At 38.9% G+C, this 22,723-nt stretch overlaps 1 long non-coding RNA gene across 5 annotated transcripts in view; it reads right to left on the bottom strand.

Annotated features, from left to right (window-relative positions):
* LOC121068952 overlaps nucleotides 1-19,560 on the bottom strand; it is a 65,848-nt gene extending 46,288 nt beyond the window's left edge. For 2 of the 5 annotated variants that reach the window (XR_005819159.1, XR_005819160.1), the window contains exons 1-2: nucleotides 19,217-19,560; nucleotides 8,232-8,300 (exon numbers count right to left, since the gene is read on the bottom strand). This is a non-coding gene — a long non-coding RNA (uncharacterized LOC121068952). Of the gene's footprint in view, nucleotides 1-5,605; nucleotides 5,704-8,231; nucleotides 8,301-19,216 lie in introns of all 5 variants that reach the window. The other 3 variants (XR_005819162.1, XR_005819163.1, XR_005819161.1) reach the window with 2 other exon arrangements.
* Nucleotides 19,561-22,723: the final 3,163 nt, after the last annotated feature.

Genomic DNA, 22,723 nt, shown 5'->3' with positions numbered 1-22,723 from the left:
CTAAGGAGATAAAATTCTCTGGACTTTACTTTATTTCATGCTTTTAAAGCATACTTTTTACATTTCCCACAGAGCAGCACACTGAAATCACAAAATGCAACTGTTGCCTCTTCTCTGAGAACTCTGTTTGCACTACTTTATTCCCTTGCTGAAAAAATGCGATTTTTAAGAATTTCCTGACTCCACTTGCCCATGTAGTATAAGAATAGGATTTCATAAAACTGTCTTGATCTGATGTAGGGGCCCAGCACTTGTACTAAAGCTATCTTTTCTGCAATTAATTTTTAATCAGTAGGACAGCACAATTTAAACAAGTTGTTTCGGGAACCTTAGATGACACGTGATAGGACTGATCACTAAAGACCTGTTTTGAAACACTGGCTATGTTTATTTATTCTGAAAAGAACATAGGATCTGGGATCAGATTTGAGCAAGTTTCACAGCTGCAGCTGAGAACTGTTACCTCTACCTCTAAAGAATAATTAATGGCCTAGACATTTCCTATTCCATCTTTTTCATCATGCCTGAGCTTTTAAAAAAATAAAAAAGTCTCAGTTTTAAGTCTCAGTTTTAACAGACTGTCTTGAAAGACTTACTGCTCCACATACTGCATGTATTTTTATAATGTTGTTGACAATTTGCACTTCCTCTTGTACTGTAGATTATTCTGTGTTGGTCTATGCACAGGTAAATATTCTTGTCCAGTCATTTCCTAGCACATATTATTACTTTTCAATCAAAAAATATATTCTGAAATTCCAGAGCAAATTGCTTCCAGCTTTCAGATTGCTTTCATGGAAACCTATACTTCCAGGGGGAACTCCAGAGATTTTCCAAAATTCTGAACTCTTTGGCATCGCCCTTCCCCACACATATTTTTGACATTAAAAAAAAAAAAAAAGACAGAGGAGACAAAGATATTCTCCATTTCATTAATTACTTAGAATGCTTGGTTATGCTATTAATACGGACCTTATCAAATGTGATCCTTTGTTATAACAAAAAAAAAAAAAGGTTTCAGATGGCTAGCTCAAATATCCTGATAGAAAAATGAATTATCTAACCCTCTAGCAATAGAAGCCTTATAAAACTATGGGCAACAGCCTGTACTTTGACTCCAAATCTCAGGTGTATAAACACAAATCACAAGCCTTTGGTCTGGAAGCTTGTTGTTTTCCTCCTACTGGCAGAAGTGCTGATAAGAATCCCTTCTCAGTTCTCTCAGCCTTCCCACTACATCATTCCCTCTTTCAATAGCCAATTTCTTTGGAAAAAGTTCCTAAGCTGTGGATTGGAAAGAAGTTTATAAATATACAAGCACAGTGCGCAAGGGTAAATTCTACTCTATCTCCCATAAGAAAACATGAACCTCTTTTCTCTGGTTGTATCCATCTAGTCAAATTACTTGTCTTTGACAGTGGCCAGTACTAGATGGATAGGTAGAAGGACACATACAAATCCCTCTCCTGGGGTCCATCCAACTTTCCCGTCTCTAGCGACTCACATTATGATAGACTCATGTGGTAGAGATGGCACCTGGACAATTGCCCATCTTCATTTCTTTTCCTTCAGAGAAGAAGATGCTAGTTCCTTCAATCTGTCTTTGAAGCAAACTTCTTACTCAGTGGATCACCCTAGTCTCCCTCATCTGCCTTATTTCCACTTGGTTCCATAGGAGGAGACACATTAATATGAATTCTGAGCTATAAGGAACTGGCATGCAAATACATAAATAAAAAAAAAATATATATATATTTTACTAAAATCACATGTGCAGAGTGTTCTTCTATTAATATAAATGCATTTTCTACTTCTACATAGCTTAGGGTAAAGCATTACTGGCTTTATAAAGGGTGACTGTCCTGAAGATAGGAATCTTTAATTTTATAGCCTGAACAGGAAAGGCCCAGATTATGCTGTAAATAATTTTTATGTTTACAAATATCAGGATATAGAATAAGGCAAGATTTTTCTTCCCTCCCTCTGTCTTGGAAAGTGATTCATTTGGTAAGGAGCTATTAGTCTGGTATTGATTGAATTGTTTTTTCCTTCTCTATTCCCTCTTCAGCCCAGTGTTCCCAAAACATACACTAGTGGGGAAAGTTCATACCCTAGAAGGTCAGTGTTTCATGTTTGGCCAAAGCAAAATCAGGCTATTAAAATAAAATGTCAAGATCATTTTCTCTTTAATGATCTATCACAACTGGGTACAGGACTTCAGACAGGAACCAACTTCAAAGCTGGTAAGAAATGTAATCTCAACACAAAGATACTGCTGTTATATTATTACTTTCAGATACTTTTCATGAATGTAATAAGTATGATTTGAAAGCACATAGGGAATTGTTATAATTATTGATTTAAGAACTAAGGAAATAATAGTGAATCTGTGATCACAGAAAAGTCAAATTGACCTTCAATAATTGGAAACTGTATTGCAAACACAGGAAAATGTGGGCAAAAAAATACTCAAATTTCTGCATTTCCCTACTTTTAATTTTTGTCGCTGTACTGCAGTAAACTAGTACTTTATCTGCATTGTGCTTTGATACTGCCGAGGTTAATAAGTACCTGACAGAGACTTTTTGTTGTTGTCAATCAAGTAATCTGTCATAATAGATTCAGTTTTAATTTTTTTTCTTCCAAATTTCAGTCAGGCCTTTAACTCATGGCAAATTCAAATACCTTTGTTTTTCCAGTTCTGGGTTTGGTTGGGTTTGGTTTTGCATTTTTTTTTCTTTTGACTGAAGAAGGAAAACGGACAGTATGACAAAAATAAAACAGACAACTGCAAACCAAGGCATTTTCAATCTTCACCTTGCCTCTGTGTTTTTTGTTCTTTAATAAGCTGTGTTCTGGTTTTAAATAACTATATATCAATCTGTGATTGCTTGTATATCCCAATCTGTGATAGTGGCTGGATGGGAAATCTGTCAAGCCCTATTTTTTGCTAATTCTTTAGAAATGAAATATTAAAGGTACTAATATAACTTAAGCATATCTTTTTTTCTGCTGTAGATAGAAAATTGGGAGGAAAAATTTGCTTCTCTTATTTTCCTCTCACATATGGCATTGTTTCTGAGCTAATAGCAGATCTAGCTATCTACTGTGTTACCTTTCCCACATTTAAAATTCTTGCAGGTTTATAATCCCTTTCATTTCCTGCCTCTTAATGAATGGATTTTGTATAACTGTTCATTAGTGTAATTGTTGTTGATTTTTATTTTTTACTTCATTATTTCTCCAACAAAACTTAATGCCACTCTTACCCTGTGAGCAAAACAGAGCAAATTAATTTCAGCATCTGGGAAAACTCTGTCTGTAGGTGAGCATAAATAAGAAGTAAGAATTTCCTTGCTTTAGAGTTTTTGCTAATGTTCACCTACAAACAGATCTCACAATGCCCAAAGATACCTTTTGGAGCTATTTAACTGGCATCTAGAAACATCAAGGTCTTGAATCTTCATAAGAGGTCTCTTTGACGAGACAGACAGTTCATACTAGCAGTGTTCTCTCAGCCCTAAATTGCTAGAAATGGACTGAGACCAGCAGAGCTTTGTTGCGCTGCTAACAGGTTTCAGGAACTACCTGCCTAAATGAGAGCTGAAATAACAGACCTGAACTGAATGGCTCTAATGTTAATAACCTCACTTACTCATCCCTGTCTAATTGATAGCCTTAGAAATAGCTCCTCTTAGAGTAGCTAGAGCATCAAGCAAGTGCCATAAAGAGCCCCTCCATTTCCCTAAAGGCTTGTTATATTTTTCCCGCTTGTTTTTGATTTACATATCAGTCACAAAGACACTGGCGCTGATTTCCTGAACAACTTCTGTGCAACTTAGGAAGAGCAAAAAGGATGGTAGAGCTGGAATAAAAGCAGACATTTCAAAGCCTGAATATGAATAGCTGGGAGACCAATAAGACTAGGATATATAATAATCACTTTACGTTAAGAGATTCTTAAGCTTCTGTGACGTATTTCCTGTGCAGTCTGAAGTTCTAGCATTAGCCTCTAGTGGAGATGTTATATCAGCAGCTGAAGCTCTATTAAGAGTCATGGGTATTTCCTCTTTGTCAATAAAAACCAGTCACAAATACCATGAATTTTACATAGTTACTATTTTTCATCTGGAGCAGGGGATTTTAAGTTTATGAATTGGATCAGTTTATGCATTCTAGCAAGGGCATTACAATAGAAAGCAGCAACAAAGTTCTATTTTCTGCTCTTTGCTTTATGTCCATATTTTCTCTATTTCTTTTCTCTCTTTTAATTTCATTTTCACTAACTTGTTCTCTTGTTATTTATTCTGTCTCATTTACACACATTGTGCTCTGTGTAGTTATCTTTACTTTGGTATCATAATCTCAGATCCCATACCAAACTTTCTTTCTAGCCAGCAACTTATTCCATTGCCTCAAAATGATCAGACTTAGGTGAGGAGGAACTGAAGAATGGAAAGAAAGAATCAGCTATCATCTGTTCCACGCAGCTAAAATTGTTTGAAGCATAGCTAACATTGACTAGGGTGAGATATGTATTAAAATCAAATGTATCCCTACCTAAAATATATATGGGTCGTTTGTTAATGAGGGTATTCATCAAAAGAGAATAGTTTATTTCAAAGAACTTTCACATATTACAAGGATATTGTCAACCCCATGCTCGCTGATCATTGAATATAACATTACTTTTCAACTTTGAAGCCTGGTATCAGAGAGAAGATAGTGTCAGAAAACCAAGATACAGAAGAAACACTGCCTCATGTAAACTTTACAGTATGTCTTCGTTATGGGATTCCTCACTACAGGAGAACAGGGACAAAGAATGGTAGTGGTGAAAAAGACTGAAAGATTGGAATAATCATCTTCACCAGGTATGCAGAGCACCTAGATGCAGACCCATAAATGTGTATTGATTGGGCTCTGGGAGAAGTGTGGCGGATGACAGTGTCAGAGCAGAATACTTTGGATTTGATTATGCACTCCTTCATCTCAGTGGTGAGCACTTCCACACAAAAACAGCCCTGCTGACTTCAAAGGGCTGTGCTGGGTGAGAAAAGACTCCCCACCAGGAGCAAGGTTAGTGCAGCCAGTCAAGCTCACGTGGGGGTTCCTGGCAACATAATTAAGAGTGACTAGCCGAGGCTCCTGGGGTAGGAAAGGCCACTGGCTGGTGAGGAAAGGCCGGCCAGGTGCTACATGAGGACTGAAGGGCTTTGGTGAAGACTGAGCAGGGGGGCTAGGATGGAGATCACTAATGGCCTCACAGGTATGTGGGTGGGATTGGAAGAGGTCAGGGGAAACTTCAGGCTCCTGGAGGAAGTGGGGGTCAGTGAAGTTTGAAGGGCTCTGAGCAGGATGAAGGAAAGGTTTCAGGGAGCTGTGGAAGTCTGGCAGGGCAAGCAGGTCTTATTCACTTTTTTTTTTTTTTTCCCCACCCTTCTCCCATGTTTCACCATGCCTCTTTTCCTAGGATCATTGCCTACTTAATTTCCACCCTAGACTTGGAAGTTGCACCCCTGTCACCCCTTTCCCAGCACCCAGTCCCACTCAGCCTCACGCCTCCACCCTCCACTCCTATGAGACTCACTCCTACGAGACTCACTGCTTCACTGCAGCCAGGACCTCCTCCATCTGCTGCACCTTCTGGGATGGAGGAAGGGAAAGGAGCAGGGCTGGGCTGCCAGGTGAGGAAGTCTGACCCTGGAGAACAAGACTTTCTGTCACCATGATCCCTGAAGATAAAGCCGTGGCAGTGGTGTCTACTTATGCTAGGAAGGTCTGGTTCTACTGCAGTTGCTGCTGCCCCACTCTTTGGCCACTGCTTTAGCAGCAACCTCCAGAGAAGAGAGCTTAGTGAGCAGGCGGTGGGGATGGGTGTAGGCAAAGAGCAGCCTGCCAGCCACTGAATGTAACTGTTAATGGGTCATTAATGTCAACAGAAATCGATGGGAGTTGCTCTAAACATGGGGTAAGCCTAAGGGTAGCAATATGAAAACCTGTCAATCCTAAATGATTTTGCTCTGTATGATGCTTGTGTTTAATGGGTTGAATATAATTAACAATGCCTGGATGTCTTCAATATTTTTTTTTCTATGCAGGAATGCCCAGATTAGAGGGTCTTTGTGATGTTACTAAACACTGTGCAAATTTTACTTTGCTCTGTGCTGAAACATCTCTGCTCAAGCAAGGTCACTTCTGTCTGTGGAAAAGTCTCACACTCCAGTGTACTTCACAGAATTCCTCATGACCCAGACACTGAAAGGTATTTAGATGCTTTCAGAAGGAAACGAGCACAGAAGACATCAAAGCCCCTAACTCCCACTGATTCACAGATACAGTTTGAAATATCTCCAGATCAAAAAGGCCAAATCCACCAAGAAACCTAAATCCTACTTGTGAATCAAGATGTCTGCTTGCAGAATTAAATTACTATTAGAAATTTCAGACATTCTGACTAACTGCTTCCTCATCCCTGAGGTGCTTAAATTCTGCTGATTTGCATCCATAAATGGTCCCTCAGTGCCTCTTGCTGCTTGGCATTCACAAAACCCTGGGTGTGCCAAGCAGCTTCAGATGTATTCACACACTAGATCCTCCCAAAGTCTGTTACATTAGTCATTCTCAGACTACACATTATTCAGACAAAAGAGAAGTGATGTGCAATTTTCACAATAGCACTTTGCTGAGGTAAACTAGTCCCTTTAGGAGGCAACTGTTCAGTCCCTTTAGAAGGCAACTGTTCAGTCCCTTCCTCTGCAGAACTGGAACAGGTGTTGGAGCTGCATTTCTCATTCCTCAAGTGAATACTTGAACAACATGTGCCAGACTGAGATGCTCTCAGGCTCCACGGCAAGTCTGGGAAAGCAGCTGCCTTGGGAGGGTTACCATTTAGGACTTGCCCATCACCTCACTTTCTGATACTTGGTTGACTTGGTGCCTCCTGGGATTTTTTTGTAGGTGCCCAGTGTGGTTGCGATATTTTCAAATACTATTTAAAAGTTAGGCTTCACAGAGCTTATTATTAAGTTTTCCAAATCCTTCTCAAGGCTTTTTCCCCAATGGCCACTTCTAGCACTTTGGCTGCCTGAACTCCTAACTGGTAAGTTTCTCAGGCTGCCTTCTCCTGGGCCAACTAGACCTGGATGTGCCTAGCCCTCTCCTGATCCCAAGCGTTATCTGATGCAGCTACACTAGAAGCCAGCACTTCTTCCTCCTGCCCCCTTACAAACAGTGGGACATGCAGTGTGGGAAACGGTGCTTTGTAGCAACGCTCAGCATCCTGCATGGTGGGCATTTAGGGCTTTGCCCTCAATACCTGTGGGATTTGGCTATCACCTGTAGAAGCTGATAAGTACTTTACTGCTGCTAGGCCCAGTAGGGATGATGAATTAAAGCTTACTGCCACCTACACTCATAGCCCAGCCCACTGATTATGTAAGCTGAAATCAATGTGCCAGGTGATGAGCAGTGCACATAATGTGCCAGCCTTTCAATTGTCTCTGCTGTAGGAGCAATAACCTCTGGCAGAGAGAAAGGACAGGCAGCTGGGGATGATAACCTCTCAAATTACTCTAACATGCATTTGGAAGAACTATAAATCTGAATCCCTAAATACAGATTCTTTGCCATGAAGAATAACTGCAAGCATGTAACAGAGTTTTTCCTGTATTGCAGACTGCTAAAGGCAGATGGATCATTCACTCTTCACAGAGGGACAATCAAACCTTTAGATTTGTGGCTCAATGCAGTATGCCTAAAATGAAAATGATAGTGGTCACCATTAGGATTACCAAATGGGATGACAATTTAAAGATCATAATCCTCTCCAGAGGCAGCTCTTCAATGTCACATACCATAGGCTGGGCACATATTTCTTGCAAGTCAACCAGCCTGTAGCTCTCCCTTTTCTCATCTTCACTCTTTTGGGTTGGAACAATTGACCCCCCCCGCTCGGCAGTCCAGGGAATGGCTTTTTGTTCTTCTGGCCAAGGCTAGGGCTGATTTCGTTCTGGATGCAGGATTTTGCTTTGGAAACATTTCCAGAACATGCATTTGCTGGGGGGTAGAGTTATCTAACAGCATTTTGACCTCACAGAATTTGAGTTTTCCTGTAAAAGAGAAATGTTCTGTTCTCTGCGTGAAGTGCATATGTAAGTGTACCCACATTTATAAAAATGCATTGTGAGGCCCTGAAATGATGCTCCTTACTGTAGCTTAACATCTCTTACCAGGATGCAGTGGTCCTCTGAAAGCAGTGTTCAGGGACTCTTTAATTTGTTGTCCCTACTGTCACAGACCTGCAATAACAAGGTGAACATAAGTAATCAATAACTAGTAATTAGTATAGTTCAAGAAACAGAGAAAACATAACCCTATATAGGTGAGCTACTAAACTATACTAAGTAATCCTGCAGAAGTATTACTGCTTATTTCTTTCTATTATTTCTCAATATCAATGGTATTAATATTCTGATTTATTCCCCCTTTAAATCAATGGAAGATCTCCCAGAACTTCAATTTCCTTGGGGATATAGCCTTACGAGGCTCTTCATGTGTTCTACAATTTACTACAATATCAGAGGTGCTACTTAAGGACCAGCCCAAGAAATAAGCAACATCAGTGTTTCAAAGATTGCCTCATAGCTCTGAAGTGTTAAAAAAGTGTTGACTTGAATGGTGACTTGAAAAAACCTACCTGTTCAAAAAAAGAATAATAAAATAAAGGTATTACTATTCAAGCAGCTGCTCGATTAATTTCCAGCTACAGTATACTTTTCATACTTTTTGATCCAAGTACACAGAATAAAGATACAGTATATTTATGCATTTAATGAACTCTCTGAGCTCTATGCTTAGGAAGTCTGGATTCATTTATGTTGTTTACATTCCATTTTACTTATAATTCATTATAGTGTCAGGCAAATACCACTCTTGATTTTGCTTGAAATTACTCATTTCTTTTGGGGTTTCACCATGTTTTTATACAATCTTTTTAAAAGGCCACCACTATCTTTTGACTTGTCTTTCCTGGTATCTAAAGCATTTCTGTGATGATGGACCCGTTAAATAAATTGCGTGACAAATGAAGCTAAGACAGTGGGAGTTCAGCCTGAATACAGGCTACTAGACAGGCAATTACAGTGTTATGCTTAACACTTATCATTTACTTGTTTTTATTTTTCCTGTGTAAAGATGAACCAAGCTATTTTCATTCTTCTGAGAGTCATTTTGATTATGATTTGAAGCATTCTTCTCAGACACAATAAAGTGCAATAAGCGGTTCTGATATGTTGCCCAGTCTGGAGGAATTGGTTTTGTCTCCTTTTTTTATAGATTTTTATCACCTCCATATGACAAAGAGATAAAAAGTACTGCCAAATATCCCCGATCCTGAAAGGGATAAAAAATGCCCTTGCTGAGTCCAGAAGGACAAGCCCATCCTCCAACAAATATACTATATCCCAAAGGCTGGAAGGACAAGCACAAATATAAAAGAAAGAAACCTATCTCACCTATCTCACTGCTGGTAGCTGTAAATGTCAGTCTGAGCCCATTCCAAAGGTACACATTTATAAACACTTCTTGGGAGGGGATTAGGTGCAAGTCTGGGACAGGTCTGTGTAAATCCAGAGAACCTCTGCTATCAGCATTTATCTCAATGTATGTCTCCTTTAGTTTCCATTATCATTGCTGAAACAAATGACAAATATTACTGTCTACAAAGGGAAACTGCAACCAGGAGGATGAGCTGTGTAAGGGAAGAGTCATTGATCAGGGGATAAGGTGTTATCTCTAAAGCTTGGCTTATCAGTTCTCAGAGTCCACACATAAAATAGACTTCATCTCCACTGGGAGCTTGAGGACCTGCCATGAGTCCACGTCCAGTGGAGGACCAGAGCACTGCATGGCAGTCTGTAGAACATTTATTTCATAGGTTTTGCTGCACCTTCTTTCAGAGTGCCTATTTAGGCACCCTAAAAGAAAAATCTGGGAAATGGCCCAACTGAATTCTTAATGCATCTCAAGCCTTGCAGAGGAGAGCCCCTGTGCAGAGGAAGCTGAGTGCAGCAGCAGCAGGTTGGCAGCTTTTCTGAGTATTGAACAGATTGCATCCGCATGCAGAGACTGTGTGCTGCTTGGAAGTCCTTGTAACCCTGACCCAGCACAGATTCAGTGAGCTTCTCTGACAAACTATAGCAAAGACTTCTTTCAGTTTGCCTGGCCTGTGGAGACTAAGAGTATGCTCATTATTTCAATATGAAAGCTGCACTTCGCAGTAATTTGGGAAGATAGTTTAAAATTGTGCCATTTTCTACCAGTGAAGCATTTACAGATGGCTTGCAAAATATGCTCACTGACATAATTCAGATCTGTCTACTGCGCTGTTGCTTCTGAAGTCGGAGGAATTAATATCACAGTGAAGTTGCTAGAAAGAGCAATGAAAGATTATTAAGAGAAAGATCTTGGTGCAACTTTATCACTATTAGCTGAATTTTCATAAATTTCTAATTTAGGAGTAAAAATTTTGTTTTAGGTTTAAAGTTGCTAGATAAAATGTCAGCACTGGCATGAATTCTCTCTATGCAACTGAGTCTAATTTTGCAAAGTACCTAACATCTTTCTGGATCTTGCTCAGATTGTAAACACAGAAAGGTCTTGAATCAGGACAGTACTTGAACATAAAAGATTAAGGTAATTCTTAATCAGGACAGCACTTTACTGCATTTTTAGTAGTACACATGATAGGGATTTTTTCTTCAACTGGCTTAGAGCTATGATGCGCAGTATTGCCAATCCTGTCTTCAAAATTCATGCAGTTGGAAAAACATCAGACTTGTTTAAAAGTCATAAGATTTTAAGTCTTGATTTTTTTTTATTTACTTTATTTTTTTTCTTTAGGCTATATTTCTGAGCCAGCTTCAAACTTTTCTAGAGATCAGAAGGGCTCAAGATGTACTCAAAATTGAAAATTGATGTTCCTTTGCAGTTTCTTGCTGCTAGCATTTGGGGCTTGAAGAGAAAGCATTATCAGTTGTGATACTTGGAATAACATTACAAGAATTTGCAAAGTTGGCTCAACCTCTATCTAAAGTTAAGAAATTTCAGATTGTAACTCTTCAGATTTTAACTTTTTCCTCGACCTAGAAGCAGAAAGAAATGGAAAAAAAAAAAGAAAAATAAGACACAACCATTTCATATATGTGCACATATGCGTATGTGCATATATGTGTATGCAACATGTATATCTCATTTTGTAGTGTTTGCTTCTGAACAATTTCAACAATCACAGCTGGCTTGGCTAATTGGCATTTTTAACAGAACTATTTTCTCACCTCCCCCTTCGCCCCCAAAAGCTACTTTTAGATGCATCTTTTCTTTTTTTTTTTTCGAGGATGCATTGAGTATCTTACCTCATGAGGGAAGCAGATCAGCTGTAAAGAGGTACATCATTTTATGGCTCATGTAAGAAAAAAATGTGCTGTTTGAAAAAGCCTGCATATTTCTTCAATCGTTTAAAGATAAAGCAAGAATAGTCAGAGACATGTAGAGAGGAGAGGACAAAAGGAAATCAAAGGAAGGAACATGAGGATTACTGTACAATGGATATATATTGACAGACTGAGAAAATTGGGGCTCAGTGCTCATGCAGAGAGAAGAGAAGTAAGAACCAAGTTTCAAACTGATTGTAAAGGTGATATAACTCTACTGATCTTTCCTTAGGTTTCAAGCTGGTATTGCCACTGCGGACTGAATCAAGAGGGGGAGCTATTCATCACTTCATGAAGCTACTGAGGTCTCTGCAATGATGGTTTATGGGACACAACTACTGCTACAAATACTGTCAGTCAGTCACACAAGACAGCCTGAAAGTTAGTGAGCCTCCAAAGGTGATTTAAATACTGGATGCTGTTGAAGCTTCCCTAGGGGAATACCAGCAAGGGTATTTGTCACTGCTGATCCTGAGGGCATTTGTGAGCAAAGAATGTAAGGGATAACCATTTTGGCCTCTATAGCACTAGAGATTTAGCTATTCTGCCTCTGGATTTGCTCCCAGACAGCATAACGTTGTTTGGTCTCATATTTCATGGCAACGCCATGATTTAGCCCTTAATTATTTGGGCTGGCAACAGAGGAAGATTTATGATTACATTTCTGAAACATATAGTGCAGAGAAAGCACTGAAAACAGAACCGAAGAGTTGAGCTGTGCATCCCAGTAGCCTTTACTCAGTCCCTCTTGAAACTGAACACAGATGGGGAGAACTGCTGGTGCTGCCTCAGCTGAGTTCACCATGAGGGGTAGGAAATGCTGTGGGAGTGATGCGAGATGTTCAGAGAGCACTGGTTTTCAAATCAGGATTCCTTACTTGATACTGGGATGTGAGCCCCATGTGCTAGCAATGGGAAATGTCAAGCCACTGAGATCAATCAGGCATGATCAGAATTATGATTTGATTGTCTAGGGACAATGTCAGCAATGTGTTATAATTACCTGTCAAACATGAAAATGAAAAGTTTCTGCCTTGAGGCACTGTTCCTCAACAATCTCCAGCTTATATTATCCCAGATTGCAATGCAACCACATCTTCATACACCCTTTAGACACCCACCAAATTTCACTGTATTTGAAATAAACAATGGATTTTAGAACACCTTTAAACATAGACAAATTCCCACCCTTAATCGTAGCAAAGCTTTTTTTCCTCTGTGGCAATAATAGACCAAACTAAGTTAAGGCTGATGCAAGCAACAGCAAATGAAATTTAAAAGCAGTAAGAGCATAACTGATGTTGGTTTTTACTATTGCTGCTGTATATAGGGACATAGAGACTGTAAATTATATGCAGAGCAAATTGCCACCCATTAATTCAAATGGCATCTTTTCACACATAACCAGTCCGTGAGACTTTTTTTTTTTTTTTTTCCCCCATTATTAGCTATTTGCTCTCTTACTTTCCAGGAAAAAAAAAAAAAAAAAGTAAACATCATACTTCATACTTTTGCTCATATAAAGCACATTTCCAGATGACATGATTTGGCATTCTTCTCTCTGCACTGTGACACAGCAAATGGATATCAAAACTGCAACCCGCAACTAATTGTCTTGGGATGTGATACCTGATGAATATAAATATGTAGCCATAAGCATGCCTTGGAACAATTTTTGAAAAAATAGCTAGCTATACATAACACAAATATTTTCTTCAGTATTTTCTGCAACAGAAAATCACCTTCTGGTTGAGGGGTGATGGAAAGCTCATCATTTTTTTCAGCTGTTTCTCTGAACTGGGAGAAGGAACAAAGAGAAATATAGAAAAGCAAAGAGGCATTCTGCCGTGCAGGGTATTTAGAGCTAGATGGGCAACGAAAGAAAACTAAGTATGACAGAAAAGGGTAGGTGAGGAGAAGCTACCACATTCAGTTCCTATGAAATCCTCAAGATGAGAGAGAATTGCTGCTGAGACGAATGGCTCAGTGGGAGCTGCTGCAGGAAGCTTGAAGAGCTCCTGATAGCCCCACAGCCAGCACCACGTGGCCAGGGGGTTTTACAGCCTCTCAGCCTTATGGTCCTTTTAAAAATGATTTAGGTCCCAAACCCGATACCATTATTAGAGCAACTCCTCATTATTGAAAACAATGATTTACTCATTATGCAAAGTACAACAGTCATGCCACCAGAACACCTGGGAACAAAATACAGCTGTATAAATTGGACTCTGATCCAGAAATTTTAATGAGAGTAACAGAACGTGGTCCTAAAAAAAATACACTCATTAAAAATAAAATTAGTGTTTTGTGCCTGCTTGTTTGTAACTCATTCTCTTAGCTCAGCATATTTCTCTTATTTGAATAGATTTACATCATTTTAAAGTTCTATAGATTTATACTGATGATCCAAATCTATTTAAAGTTGTTTCTTCAACTCCTTTCCTGACACAGCCAAAACAACACACACACACACACACACACAAAATCCTGCCATTGATAATTACCATATAGTTCTTTCAGCTGAGAAATATCCCACACCATTTACTGCCTACTGAGATGCAATCAAAATTAAATGGGTGGAAATAACTCTGAAGTGGCAGCTTTAAGCTCTACCAAAGGAGTGCAGGGTCTTATTTTCATGATGACATAGAAAATGGCCTTCTGGGTCAAACTAATCATCTGTTTCACCTCCAACAGTGGCAATACGAAACGCCATTCCTGGAGAATTCGTGATCCCTGCCACTCTGCAGTCCTTCTCCTGGTACCCCTCCAGCACCCGCAGCCACGATGAGGATGGCAGCGAGCACGTTCCTGCCCGTGCCTTTTGGTACCTGTTTATGGACCTACTGCCCTGGAGTTTGTCTGCTTCAGGTGTTTTCAGCTTGCTGACACTGTTGGTTTCCACAGTCTCCTGTAGCAGCAAGTTCCAGAAGGTAGGGTAGGTATATCTGTGGTATAAAACAAGTATCTTCTTTCACAGATTTTAAACTTCTCTCCAACTAGTTTCAGTAAGTGTCCATAGGACATCACGGGACTTGGCAAATAACAATTCTGTATCGCTTTATTCACTGCCTTCACAGTTTTGTAAGCCCTGACCCTCAAGCCTTTGGGGGTGGGAGAGGGACAAGATCATGAAAAGTCCCAGGTGTTTCTGTTTTGCTGCTCCATTCCCTTTAAGCATCTTGCTTGCCTTTCTCTGCATCTTCTCTGATTTCTTTATGTCCTTCTTAAAATGTGGAAACACATGGTGTTCAGGATGTGAATGCACTAAGGTTTTATATTTTCTATTTTGCTCTTAGCATCTGTTCTGAGAGTACCCAAAACTTTGTTCCCACTCCTAGCTGCTGCTGCATTTGAAGCAGATGAATTCAGAGAGCTGCCAGCAGCAATGACCAGGTCTCCTTCCCGAGCTGCAGCCACCAGTTTGCAGCTCAGCACTGGGTAAGCAAGGTTTAGATTATTCTCTGTACGTGCATGATATATCTATGCAGAAACTCATCTACCAGTTTTTACTGCACCCACTCAGCACGGTATTGAGCACTAGGAGCTCCTTGCCACGTGTGTGCGCCATTTGACTCCCTGAAGCAGTACGGTACTATCTGCAAACTTTGAGATATTTCTTCAACGTTTTCTTCTGCAGGTCATTGATGAAGATCTTAAATAATACTCACTCCCTAAGAGGTACTGTTACTGACTCTTCTTCATCCTGGATAGCAACAATTAATCCCTTTGCTTTCTACCTGCAGGCATCTTTCAGTTCACCCAAGCATCAGTCTCATGGCAACTTATTTTCTTCAGTGGTATTCTGTTAGGAATCTCCTCAATGGCTTGTTGAAAACCTAAGTAAAATATACCACAGATGTGTGGATACCCTGTACAACTTCCGAAAGCTAGTGAGGCAGGATTTCCCTTTGCAGGCTTTAGTAAGCCCAATGAAGCCCACCAGTTGTGTACGGAAATGGTAGAAAATCCTCTTTGGGTGATTCTGTGCTAATCCAAGTGTTGCCAGCCAGAAGCTACTTCTGAGCAGCAGGAACCTGAGAGGGATGGATCTTTATATATAGACTTAATTCTTTGCACATCTATCTAGGGTGAAGAAGCTTAGATCAAAACAGTCCAAGTGAGGGGATGTTAAGAAGTCTGCAATAAATTAAAATATATCTATTCTGGATAGACTAAAACAAAGTACACTGCCTGTAGACGCCTTCTTAGCATGGAAACCTCCTTGTATATTTAGTTTCACCCCAAGACTCTTTTTGACCAGTTTTCTGCAAGAGACAAAGCCGCCGATGGAAAGCAGACAGCAAGGCTGTTGTCAGACATGAAGGTGACTCTGAATCTTGACATATTTCCCTAACATGTTTTTAAATTGTGGAGCTTGTACTGAAGTAGTGCTCAACACCAAATTAAAGTCCTATTTCCTTAAAACAAAGGTGAGTAACAGGATCCAAGCCCTGGTTTTAAATTGGCCTTTCTTGCACCACCGTCTTTAAACTTTCTGAAGTATAGCACATGTATATAGTATAAAATTATTTGGAAAATCTGGATCAGATCTGGAACAAATTAATAGCCCCCACTGTAGGACTGGCAGATCTATTTGTACAGCATCAGAAATTTGTGGTTTTAGCTCACCTAAGATTAAAAAAATAGTAATAACATAAAGCCTGACATATGGAAAGATCACCAAAACCTGATTTTTAAGTTTACACCTTTTTTTCTCCCTTTCATTAAGCTTGGTATTATTTATTATATTTATTCATAATATATCAATGTTTGTTAACATGGACCTTCTTCAGTATAAATGGATATTTTCCACGGAAAGGTACAATGCAAATTCTTCTTGCATTTATATCTATAAATTAATAATTATATTTGACGTGGGAATTATTACAAAATAATATTTGGTGATATAGCACACTATATCCCTGCAATCATATTTACAAATGTGCAATCTAGCATTACTGCATTGTTCCACTGAGTTTACCAGAAAAACATTGCAGAAATGTGTTATCTATATTATAAAGACATGTTTTTCTTATCTAGAAGCTTGACCTATTCTTTCTATTATGCTTTGTAAACATTCACAAGGAAGCATAACTAATAAGCGGAATATTTTTCCTCTATTGTATGTTAGTACTTTATTGTAATATTGCAATAGTAAAACTATTGTAGATTTTCTTAATAAACTAATTCAGACACCTCCAAATAAATGCTGGTACAGGAATTAAATATGCTCAAGAGGCACATGCCTATTGTATTTAATAATAAGGTGAGAGGTGATGCATTGTGGATGTTATGAGTCACTGCTGTTGCAATAGAGTAAACCATGGGCTTATTCTGCCAAAAGAGTTGTTTGTTTGAGTGTGGTGAAGTACTTTTTGTCTTCAAATTTATTGACTTGTTGCCCTGTATTGCAAAATACATCTGCAAAAACAACATTTGATGCATAAGGCTGCTTCCAAAATGAAATATTTTCACAAGAAATAGAGGGAAGGATAGAGGGAAGACACAGAGAGGTATGTTTAAGCTAGGAAGTGCTGGAATTTCTAAGAGAAATAGGCTCCAGGGTGGTAGCTCCTGGAGGCACCCATTCCTAAGTGGAGATTTATTTAAAATAGAATTAGCATTGCACAGGTCCTAGTTATCTCTCTTCACAGAATCATGTTGTGTGACCATTTCATAAATGGGTTACTCCAAGAAAACAAGCCCATCAGTCCCATCAACAACCATCAGCCCATCAACAACCATCAGTGTTACCTAACTGTTGACCTTTTCTACAAGGGTCTCACTTTTTCTGCTAGGTGCAAATATCTCCTCAATTCACATTAACCGAGATACTGCTCAGTGGAGGACACTGCTTCCTTAGGGCCTACTTTCAAAGAAATATAAGAGCATGGAAACAATTTCGGATTGGAATTGCTACACCAGCAGGTTCCACTGCCTAAAAATCCTGCCCTGTCCAAAGGTGGTATGAATTTTACTTCTGTTTTCAGTGGGAACACAATAAAACCTTTCAACCCCGTGTTCTTCTTGGGAGCCAAGGTTTGCTTAGCAGCCCTTAACATTTCAAGGAACAAGCTGTAGGTCATACGCCTCCAGGCATAAGGTATTCATAATGCCAGATGACTCTAAAAGAACAAGAAAATTGTTTGCAAGTGAAAGTTAAATCTCTTTACACTGCTAATTTTTTCCTTAATTTTACACTATGCAACCAAAAGCTGGCCTGAAAATATATCACAGAAGTTCCCAGTAGCATCTCCCACTTATACTTGAACCTGTGCAGAGGTCAGGAAGATTCGTGCTTATTTTTTACTCTGCGATACTTTTCTGTACTATGCTCTGCGTATTTCATAGTTTGACTTGTAAGATCTGAGGGAATGATGTAAGCTGCTGGAGCAAATCCATTCTAGGGAGAAGCAACCTCTTGATATACAGAACTAACTGATTTTTTTTTGTCTCCTTCATTGACACAGGAATGTCTGTTCTGTCCTGCTGCTGAACAGTCAGAAATAATACCTACCCGAGAAACTATCAAGTACAAGCCTCTGCCAGAGAACAAATAATTTAAAACTTTGAGGTTAGGATTTTCAGTGGTGGCTGAGAAGACAGATACCCAATTCCCATTAGGTTTAAGGGAAAGCTAATTTCCTCAATCTGCTTCAGAAAACTGCTTGTAGGTTAGGTTGTAATGGTCGTAACTGACATTTAGCTACAGAGTATAAGATAAAATGTCCTGGACTGCATGGAGAAAAAACAAAGCTATTTTGTTCAATGCCTCTGCCTGTTGACTCTGACAAGTCAAATCAGTTAAACAATTGACTTTTCATAAAGTAAATTTTCTTTAAAATGTCATAAGGTGGTAGAAAATCTAACAGAAATTACCCAAGAGTTTATCTTGATTCCTATTAATGACATTCACTACTTTTCCACTAAGTAGGCCAGATACATTTGCACTATAAAGAACTGGACTATAATGCTAAAAACATGCAAAACTATGTGGTGATTCATCCTTGCTGAGGAGAGAAATGATGTGGTAAAGAAGCAATGTGCCAAATTTCACTCTCAAATTTTATATTGGACCAAAGATAAAGAGGAAGATAAAGAAGCTCCCCCTCCCTCCCACACAGAGACACTAACACAATTTTCTTGTTTTCTGATGGTGAAAAAATTGTGCCATTAGAAGAGAGAAGAGTGCGTCTGATATCCCCAGGAGGGGAGATCAATAGCAGACGCAGAAGCAAGTACAGAAGCTGTGGGTAAGATTAAGTTGGGAGGAAGGTGACAGGAATGAAAGAAGATGGAAATGGATGGGAGTGTCCTGACTGATAGGAATCAATGCTTGAGGGCAACTAGGATCATAGGAAGCTTTTGGAATAAAGGGGAATGAATTGGTGAGAGACACAAATGAAAATTTCTGTACATAACAGAAAAGCCAGGGTGAAACAGGATGTGTGGAGATCCACAGAAGCAGAGTGGTCTTTACTAGACAGGACTCTGCTATATAATCTGTAGAGAAATCTGCTTTTTCTGAGTCTCCATACAGCTACCTGTTGATAAGAACATGTGGCATTAACTTTGTGTAATGGCTGATCCATCTAAGCCTGCCATCATCTACATGGAAGTTGAGGATAACTATCTCAGATGCAAACACCTCCACCACAGACAACTGCGCATAGCCTCTTGAGATGCTTTTACATCTCCGTGAGGGATCATATATCTCTTACCATTCTCCAGGATGCTGAGATGATCCTTCCACAACTCACAGGGCGGTGAGGTGACACTGAAGAGCTGCTGAACCTTCCCAGCTCCAATGCGTGGAAGCAGCATTGCAGGAAGAGCTTCTTGCTGAAGAAAACCTGTACCCGTTGGGCGTGCTGGGCAAGGAGATTAGATCTGACTTCAGGGAACAGTCACAGAATTTCACTGGAGCTCCTAGCATGAAGGAGGCTTTCAATTGATCCAGAAAAGCAGAAGCTGACACATTCCTTTGTGAGGAAGCCGGGTCATACGCATAAGCTGCGTGCACAGATGGTGCTCTGGCTGCTGATCTCCTGGCTGTGTGCAATCACAGAACAGTTAGCCTTCCAAACATACCAGTCCCCTACCCGCTTTTTCCCAAGCCTCTTCCTATCCTCGATCCTTAAATACCCTTAGCAATTAAAATGCCATCAATCTCTGCAAAATGTGGATGTGAATCATGGGCAATTAACAAAGGAAAACAAAGGGTTCATTTAGAAAACTGCCAGTTCAATTCTGAGTGGGAAGCAAGGCTCTTTATAAAGAAAGTATTAGAGTTCTCTCTCAACTATGTGAAGCTAGGCTGACAAGCTTAATTGATTCCCATACAGTGGTGTCAGTCAAAAATAGGACTGTAAAGTTTCACGATACTTGTAGACGTGGTGACTGTAATGGAACGTATCCTGTCAGTGTATCAGCAAGGGAGAAGATGGAGCAGCTGACACTGTTAAACATTTCTGGATGCGAGTGTCTGAGTCATATGATTATCATTGGAGAAGAGGACTGTGCAGGTTTGTTGCATTTAGCCTAGAACAGATGTCCTTTAGAAGTTCTAAAACTGTGACAGAGTGCACAAAAGAAGGCAGTAAATACTTCATTTCAAAATGCAGTGAAGTGATAATAGGTATGGAAAGTGTTCCTTTTTCATTTCTTTAGTAATCAAACTAATTTTTCAAGAACAAAAATGCTCACAAATGAAATCCATGAATTTAATGCCATATGTTGCTACCAAATTGCATTATTCCATAAAAAGCCATGCAGAGGTACAAAATAGCCCTGGATGAAGACAGTGATGTGGCTTAGCACAGCTTGAAATTTCTTTGTAAACATGAAAAAATGAACTGAAATAATTTGCTGAAAGCTTACTAATTCACTTTCAACAAAGAGGGAAAGATATTAACTTGGCTTTTCACTATTGTGTCACTATCCCATGAACTGCGAGTGAAAAAATGTTTCTTTATGTTAAATGACACAGTTCTATAAACTACTAGAAGCTGTTTTAATCACATCTTATATTTAACTATTTAACCTCACAATGAACATGATGTGCTTTACATGGCACATCTTGTAAACTTTACGATCGTTTCTACATTCTGAGAAATGTAATTTGGGAGGGTGCAGGAGGGGGGACGTATAAAACAAAGATATTTGTCTTTTCAGCTTAATTCTTTTTGTTCCAAAGACAATTCATGCAGCACTTCAACAAATTTCATCAGGATACTGGAAAATAAGCATTATGATCATATGATTAAGCTTTATGAACCTATACAACTTTTTGAAATTGCTACAGGAATCATTTTAGGCAAAGCAAAGGGTGAGTGGCATTGTTGCTTGTAACAGACAAGGATTTCCAGAATTAGAAATAAACGACGTTCAAGCAAGCATACAGCAAGTAGATGTAGTTGACTCACATTTGGAAACCATTTAGAGAGATACTGCTTTCCCAGCTAACAGAAACTGAGGACTGGAGTGTGTACGATATTCAAGCTTTAAGCTATAAGTGAGAATCTATTTTCTATGATGAATGCTCTAAAAATAAACAGACTAGGCTAGCCTCAGGAACATCTAAAAAGTCTTTAGTAATTGCAACAACTGGCTTTATACAAAACTTTTAAGAGCTTATTGAAGTGTCACCTTCCACATAACATTTTGGGGTTTGCAGAAATCTTTATGTCTAAAAAAAAAAAAAAAGGAGTTAATGAAAAATGCAATTTTATGAGATTGAAGGAAAAAAAGTCTAAAAATGCAATCAGCAAAAAAAAAAATAGAGTAAAGTTGTTTATTCCCCATATTTTTTAAGTACAATTAAATGTTTGGCCAACGTCTGTGAATTCCAGATGACAGAAAGTAGATCTTAAAAAAAGTTGAGTAGTTGTTTTCAAGGTCTAGTGATGAAAACACTATTGAAAATCCTGTAAAAAAATGGCAATCTTTATATTCTTTGCAGAGGAAACGTAGTATATCGGTAAAGAGAATGAATGAAACTGCAAAATATATACTAAGAAAAAAAAAAGAAAAAACAAGAATTTACTCATTGCATAAACATTGCTAATTTGGGGCTCTGAATAAAGCAGTGACAAAGAAAAAATATGTGACCAGTTACTTAAAGACTGTATCATAGTTAAATAAACAAAAATGACTGTATTGATATTAAATGGGCCACCTTAAATCTGTCATTTCTTAAATGAGCTACTGTACTTTACAGTTTTAACTTTCTTTGCATGGAACAACTTTACGGCAATGTGTTAGATGCCTTGAGAAGACAATGTTTAAAACAAAACACTCAGCTCTGCAGCGCTGTCTTATGTGGTGATGATGCTGGATTCAATCACAGCCTGTGACAAACAGGCAATTGAATTGAGCCCTTAGTGGTATTAGTTTTTGAACCAGATGCACTAAACTGATCATTTAACAAGCAGTGGCTGTGAAGTACTGCTGTTAGCAACTTGAAGCTGATACTTCACATATCTATCAATTTCTCCTGTCCTCCACTGTCTTGTGTTTATCTCCTTATTTGCCTAAGGTAGATTGATTGCTATTCTTTATGCATACAGCTATTTCTTATTACTGCATTTGAAAAAAGAGAGAGAGGTTGAATTGAACCTGGGAGGCTGAATCTAAACCAGAAGGGAATGAGAACAAAGGACAGTTTATAAATTTACTCTAAAGTGTTCACAGATCTATGTAACTAGAAACTTCATTCTTTAGCTACTTAAACACTTCTGTTCAGGCCTTTTAAACAAGAAGAAGTATGGTCCTGAATAATTTTATACTCCATAATCTTGGTGTTGGCACCACATATAAAAAATTCGAGATAGATTTTCTCTCTTGAGGTCACATTTTCAGGTATTATTGTCTTTTCATTTAAGTCATTTTTAAATGACTGTCAGTGTTAGGTAGAGTGCTGCATGCTATAAAACCTGACTCGCTCCAGGAATATCCACGTGATTAAGGATTGGCAGAGTTTGACTCAAGTCAGTGGCATGCAGCACAATGCTACTTTAAAGGTCAGTGCTCAAGGGGAAGTGGTTTCTTTTAAATTCACTCCTTACCATGATGACATAAGGAGAACACTGTCTGGGCACAAGGGAGGAGTGAGATTCTGCCTTTTCTGCCTTGTTGATGTCCATCAAATATTATTCTCCACTCCACCAAATCTGATGTTGGACAATTTATGGACAAAGACTCTTTTTTTGTTCTATTACTATGACTAT

Source organism: Cygnus olor, chromosome 4 (genome assembly GCF_009769625.2).
Source record: "Cygnus olor isolate bCygOlo1 chromosome 4, bCygOlo1.pri.v2, whole genome shotgun sequence".
In the NCBI taxonomy this organism is placed as follows: Eukaryota; Metazoa; Chordata; class Aves; order Anseriformes; family Anatidae; genus Cygnus; species Cygnus olor.
Note: the sequence above shows the minus strand (reverse complement) of the source record. Positions and strands in the feature narration are given on the sequence as shown.